Below are 7,284 nucleotides of genomic sequence, written 5' to 3' on the forward strand. Positions count from 1 at the left end.
GAGGGAAGGAAGGAAGGAAGGAAGGAAGGAAGGAAGGAAGGAAGGGAAAGGACTACTTAACCTGGGTCTTGTTGAATGAATAAGAGTTCTCCGGGGCTGGAAAGGAGCTATTTCAGCTAGAGAGGACAGGGCGGGTAAAGGGGGACCAGAAGAAAGAGTTTGTGCAGGAGCAGAGCAGCAGGTACCCATCTCCTGTTACTGCTGGAGATGTGAAAGTGAAAGGGGAGGGACAGGCAGGTCCCAGATGATGGAGAAGCATGTGCACCTTGCAGAGCACTTTCCCTTCGTCTTATTAGGATGAGAGCCCCTGGGAAGGTTCAGGGAGGGACACATGCAGTCGAGGGGTAGGGGCAGGCTGGAACCCTCAGTGCTTTAGCAACTTTAGTCCTGGGACTGTCAGGCAGAGCAGGGCACAGAGATGAACCATGTGTGAGCAGAGCCACTAGAGTCCCCTGAGGCCACCCACTGCTGACACTCCTCCACCTTGGCTCTGAAGGTCACCCTAGGAGTGGAGGGAGAGGACTGACACCCTGCCAGTGCATGTGTCTTCTGGGTGAAAGACAAAACAAAACAGGATCTTGTTGTAATGCTAGAGCTGGCTTTGAGTTTGGGACACCCCTGCCTCTGCCTCCCAATGCCTGGGACTACAGGACAAGCCAGTGCAGCTGGCCTCTTGGGCATAATCAGTTAGGCCAGGTGTTGAGGCACCTGGAGACATTAAACACTATTCCTTACCCTCACTACACATGGACAGAGAAGTGAGAAAGCTTTTTATAGGTGTAACAGGTCAGCCAGGAAAGGGAGCATCTGCACAGAACCCCTGCATTTGGGAGGTTGAGGCAGGAAGATCAAGAGTTGTACTTTACCCTTGACTACCTGGCAACCCTACTCATGGAGAAGGACACAGCTCATCAGCCAGAGTAGAGAAAATTTCAGGCTCTGCCACTCCATTCCCCAAGGTTGGCATCCAGCTGAGCCCCAGGACCCAGTGCTGACCCCAACTCCATGGCCTTGATCAGTGCAAGGCTGGATGAAAGAGAATAGAGGTATACCAGATGGCCTTGGGGAAAGACACTCCATGGAAGTAAGGACTTTCTGTTGCATTGCAGTGCCCAGAATGAAGCCAGATGTGAATGTGGCACTCTGAACCATCTGTTGTTGCCTGTGTGGGAGGTGCCACAGCAAGGGGCTTGCCGTGTGGGAGGGCTTTCTGGCAGAGTCAGACTGCCCGGGTTCAAATTCCACTTTCCCACTAGCCTAGGTAATGAGAAACAACTTTGCACCTCAGTGTCTGTCTCCCCTCTGTCAAATGGAGGTGACAACATCTATACATAACAAATCAATAGGGACATGCCAGTCCCTATGAAGAGTAACTTGCAGAAATGGGCCATCAATATCACTACAGAAGCTTGGTAGATCCTCTGGTCTCCACTGTCCAACTGTGTGTCCCTAGACTCGCCCCAGTCCCTTTCAGCTATAATAGGAGGCCAGACCCTACCTCCATCCCATCTGCCACACTGAGACTAGGTCACTGGGTCTGAGCTAGAGGTGACTCTACACTGCTCCTGCTAAGGGTCAGGGAACTACCGTCTCCGAACATGTCCAGAGTCCAGGTTTCCTCTCTCGGTGTCTCCATTCACACACATGTAAAATGAGAAGTGTTCCTAGGGAGTAACATGCTGTTGGGGTCTGCAATATGTTAGGCTGTTCTGGTTTGTGACTGTAGCTAAAGCCCCCTCTGCATGGAGGATGTCTCCTCAGAAGCCACAGGCCTTCAGGCTCCTTGCCTGGAGACAGGGGTGGGCTTCTGCTGCAAGACCCTGGCCTCTAAGTTAGGGCAATGCCCTTCCTTCCAAGCTATCAGGAGGCAGACCCTGGAGAGGTCCCCTCCCATACTTCCTGTCCATTCCAGGTTCCCAGAACGTTTACTGGCACCAAACTCTTCTTCTCATTGTCATTCCCCGGCTCATCCTACTCAAGACTGTTAAACTCCTACACACACTTCAACACCCAGCTCAAATGTTGCTCCCTCCAGAAAGGCCTCCCAGCATCCTACCTTCCCACCGAACTGAGAACAGGAGTACTCAGAACGGCTGAGAACGGGCCTCGGAGAAGGAAGGAGCCCTTTCTCCTCTCCAGGGCAGAAGGGAATGGGCAAGGGAGGAACCGGTTAGGAATGCCTCTAGGAACGTGTCTGAATGGGCGTCTCCATCAGGTCCCAAGAAATGAAATAGCTGGACTGGCCAGAATTCAAACAGGCCACCTGGCTACAGGCTGGGCTCTCGAGAAACCACAGGAGTGATTGATGTTGGATGGGGGAGGGGGAGGGAGGGTGAATGGAACTCTACCTTGTCACTGGCTATGACTCAGGCTGAAGTGCGAGGGCGCTGGTGTCAAGTCTGAAGACACAGGCACCTGGCCTGGCCAGGAGGAAGGACTGGAAGAGGGTGATTGCCCAAGATTCCTAGAGCATGGGGTGGGGAGTGGGGGCTGTCCTGCGACTTCAGCTGTGGGTCACTCCTAGTCCTTTCTCTGTAGCTCTCTGGGCCCTGCACCCTTATGGCATCGTTCCTGTGGTTAGAGGGTGCAAATGGGCCCCCACCGATGTAGCTCTGGGGAAGGCGGGGTTTGAAGCCCCCTACCCACAAACCCTCTTCACCTCACCTCCAGCTCTGTGTTGGTAGCAGCGGGGAGCCCAGCTTTGCCCCAGTGCTTAGTGCCCGGAATCACAGGAGAGACGTCTAGTTCTATTTTACTCTGCCTCCAGCATTCTTGCAGGGTGAGAAAAGGTTTCACAGTGTGTTCGCAAACCTAACACGCAGACTTCCGCGGGTCAAAGCTCTCCACTCATGGAGCCTCGAACCAACTTCCCTAACATGGGCACTTGTCCAGTGGGGAAGCAGGTTGTGACCCATCAGGGACTGGACTGACTTATCCATGGGATTCCTCCATCCCTCGGAGCCCCTAGAACCCTCAGAGGCCTGCCCACCCGCGGGAGACAGAAGAAAAGACAGACAGCAAGAGGCAGACAGAAGATCACAACAGGCAGGAGCTCACCGGCTGGATTCGGAGATCGGGGCTGGGCCGGGCGCCGCGGCTGAGCAGCGCTAACGGGCCTCTCGGGGCGCCCTGGGGGCTTTTTATCCTCCAGCCTCCCTCCCCAAGTCGGGCCCTTCCCCGGGGGAGGTCACAGGCCCCGCCTCGGGCGCGCCTGTGTGCACGGGCAGCCCCGCCCAGCCGGCCATCAGCCAGGCGCGCAGCTCGGGACAGGGCCAAGTTGGGAAGTCCCAGGCGCTGCGGGGAGCGCAGGGATGACGGAGTCCCCGGAGACTCAAGGCAGTGGCAGCACCGAGTGGCTAGGATCGGGTCTGCGAGTCCCTCTGCAAACACGGTTTTCTCCTCTAACAGGCGATCAGGGCTGTGTCCCATTGACTTCGTGGAACTGAGCGCCCCACAGTCTTAGGTCTGGCTCCCGAGGGCTGCTTATGCAGAACAATGCTAGCGCCCCTTTGGGTCAGAACCCCATTTAGTGGTAGGGCGATGGTGCTTGAATAGCAGGGGTCAGCCTCTCTGTGACCTGGTCCTCCAGGTTTTCTGAAGGCGTCCTGAGAGCAAAGCTCTGCTCATTGTGAAATTCAATTCCAGGAGACAGGATTTGCTCCCCAGAGTCATAAACCTCTCAACAGAGAACTTCCGGTACTTAGCCAGGTTGTCCCTGGTCCTTGCCAGGTTCAAGGGCGTGGGGGCAATAGGATGGAGGGGATTAAGAGGCTATAGGATACAGCAAATGAAGGAAGGCCTGAGGAGGGGAGTCCCCAGCTGAAGTACCAACCAGGCTCCAAGCCTCAGGCTTCCAGTCTTGGTCCCTTGAGCTCCTTCAGAATCTCACTTGTGAAATGAGCAGAAGTTTCCAGCTTCCTCTCTAGTGTCAGAACAGCGAGTGGTGAGTGGCATGTCCCCCACATATTGCCAGGTATCCTAACGATTTCTTCATTCAGGCCCCTCTGTTGATTTTCTCCTATGTGTTAGAAAAAGGGCTGAAGTGCTAGACGCTGACAGGGGTCTATCCCAGTCTGGAGAGGGAGGGTGTGTAAATAAACGTGACCTCAAGGCAGAGGTAATAAGGACCAGGATGGCATGTGACAGCCAGGTCACCTTAACCATGTTGCCAGAGACCTGGGTCCACCCCTGGCTGCTCATGTCTAAGATGTCCCCCCAGTGGCCCTACCCCACCCGACCTGGGCCCAAAACATTCCCTAGAATGAATCAACAGGAAAGAATGCTCCCAGCCTCAGGTCAGTGGCAGAGGCAGAAACCCGGCTCCTCCCCTAGGGACAATGAGGCAGCTGTGGACCAGGATACCAGGTATGCATGGGCCTCCACCCTCTGCCCAGCCACCTCTAATGCTGAGCCAGGAGAAACATGGAAGGCTCCGCCTGCTGCCAGTCACCCACCAGGCCTGGCTGCCCAGAGCTAAAAATACCTTGGAGCCCAATGAATGAATTGATGTTGGCCGGAAGTCCTTACCTTGCAAGACTGGGCAGACGTAATGGTGGACAGTGGATGAGGGTCTTCCTTGAAAAGTGAGGGGATCGGGCCTAAGCTTAATTCTAGTGAGATATTCCTAAGGAACTATACCCTCGTTCTTAAGTGCTAGTTTGTGAGGGTCAAAGGGAGAACTCAGTTCATCTCTGCTGCCTGTGATAGGACTGGAATAATAGGATTTAACTAGGTCTGTCTGCAGCTTCCTCCTTCCTGACTCGCTGGACTCACAGAATCTCAGCCCGAGGTCTATGACTGTCTACCACACTCTTCATGGGGAAGCTAGTGTCTGCCTTGCCCCGGCTGCTCTTCAACTTTGTTTATCCTGATTCTATTGTGAGTCCCACAGCAGTACTCAGTAACTACTCACCGATGAGTATATGGTCTAGGGGTCATAGGTCCCCAGACTTGTCCCAGGAAGACACAGACAAGCCATGTGTGGCCCTGTACTTCCTTCTGTGAGTTTGTAGAGTGATGGATTCATACAACCAACCAGCCGGAAGAAGCCACTGCCAGAATCACTGTAACAGCAGCGGGATCGGGGTTCTGTTTCCTTCAGCCCTCTCTGAAAACTCTTTCACAAGATTAATAACTAATCATAAAATGGGGCAGAGAGGGGTTTGACAACATGGCCAAAGCCACAGAGCTATCATCTACAGAGGGCAGCCAGTGGTGAACAGAAGCAGAAACACAGGGCTGAGAGGGTGAGGGGAGAGGTAGAGAATCAGACATCACCTAAGAAGTGCCTCATGCCTAGAGGATGGCGTGGGTAAATAGCCTAGGTGGGGAGTGTGAAACTTGACAGGGGCTGGAATCACGGAGACGAACCTCTGGCCTGTCTATAAAGGAGTTTCTAGATTGAGTTACTTGAGGTGGAAGAGCTATTCTAGCTGTGGGTGGCTCTGTTCCATGGACCGGGGTCCTGGACACAATCAGGAGAATGGGCGATGCCTTAGCATCATCTCTCTGCCTCCTGATGGAGAATTAAACGTGACCATCGGCTTCGTGCTCCATGCTCTGCGCTCCGCTGCCTCGCCTTCCCTGCCGTGATGGGCTGTCTCCCCAGAGTGAGAGTAAAAGAAACTTTTCCTTAAGCTGCTTTTGTCACGGCAAAGAGGAGGTAACTAATACATGAATGATTAAGGAAAAAAAGAAGACTTCTAGTGCATCGGAGGCTATGGCGCCTTGCACATACCTGGGGACTTCTATTCCAGCTCTGACTGAGCCCTGTGGCTCCTGAAAGTCATCTGACCCAACCAAGGCACTTCCTCCAGTATCTGTCTATCATCCCCTTTGCATCTCAGATCCTCCTTGGCATCCCTGTCCACTGACAGCCAGTGCTTCCCCAGCGTGCTATAGTAGCAGCCTGGAATCGACTTTTTCCTTCTTTGCTGTCCCCAACTTGATTATACCTCACACGGACTGACCTTCTGGAAGTGCTCTCGAGCCTTGCCTTTGCCCTCCTTCCATAGCCCCCTCGTGCTGCTGGACAGGGTTCCATGGTTGCTTTTCCTGCCAGCTCTGCTCAGAGCTCCTTGATGTCATTGTCCTTGCCCTTCTGACCCTGGCTAAACTCGGGTTCTATCTGTGCCACAGGATCCTCTATTAGATCTTCTTGCATGAGTGCTCCCAAAGTAATAGGTGCTGGAAAAACATCACAGAGCTGAGCCAGACAGTGTGTGCGTGTCCTCATGGGTCAAGGATGCTGAGAGCTGGGAGGAAGGTGGGCCGAGATAGTGGGAGGTGGAAGGGGTGGGGGAACACAAACCAGCAAGCTGGGCTTTTCCCTCCGTGCGAGATGGAGGCTGGGGGACTTTTCAAAGGAGGTTGGGTTGGTGCTGTGAAGACAGAAAACCAAGCGGGGAGGATGGATAGCCCAGGAGAGAATTCCTGGGGGGTGAGAAGGGATGAGATGGCTGCAAGAAAAGAGAAAATTAAGGCAAGACAGAAGACGTTTGCTTCGACACCTCTTTCCTTTGGGAAAACTAAGAATACTCAATTACTAAGTAAAGTTTGGAATTAGACTGGCTTATCCCAACACCCACAGGGTCCTAGGGTAAGAATCAGAGGGGCCCCACTCCATACATATGCCTAAGTGTTTACAAGTTATAAATCTGTCTAACTTATTGCTAAATAAACATGTTCTATCTTCCCATCCTGAAGTGCACACCCATACCTTTAGGAGAACCTACTAGATTGGAGTTCAGAACTTTCCAGACAATTCTGGGGAGCATGTTATTCCAGAACCTCCTCCTGTAGCCTCGGCTCCCCTTGTACCCATCCCGTTTCTACCCTTTCCCCACCCCCACTACAGGAAGCCTTGGGCTGTCCTGGCTCCCTAAGCAGTGTAGATCTCAGCTTACAGATGTCTTGTTGTGACATGCCCCATGCACACCTTAGAGGGGCAGAGTCATTCAACTTCTGCTTTGGGGTTATAGAGGAGGAAAGGACTTCCCCAGAGAGGACAGTGAAGACATGTGACCTGGGTTTAAGCCTGTTGAATAGAGAAGGCTGAAGAGTGGAGAGAGAGAGAGAGAGAGAGAGAGAGAGAGAGAGAGAGAGAGAGAGAGAGAGAGAGAGAGAAAGCGAAGAAGCGAGGCTGCACAACAGGGTCAAGCACCCTGGAAAGGGAACTGTGAGCCTCCAGTCCCAAAGCCTGGTAGGCTCTGACATCCTCAGCATGGGGGCTGGGGGGGGGATGGGACAGGACACAGCTTTCTGAGGAGGTGGGGGCTCAGATTT

Source organism: Grammomys surdaster, unplaced genomic scaffold (genome assembly GCF_004785775.1).
Source record: "Grammomys surdaster isolate TR1022 unplaced genomic scaffold, NIH_TR_1.0 66, whole genome shotgun sequence".
NCBI classification, from domain to species: Eukaryota; Metazoa; Chordata; class Mammalia; order Rodentia; family Muridae; genus Grammomys; species Grammomys surdaster.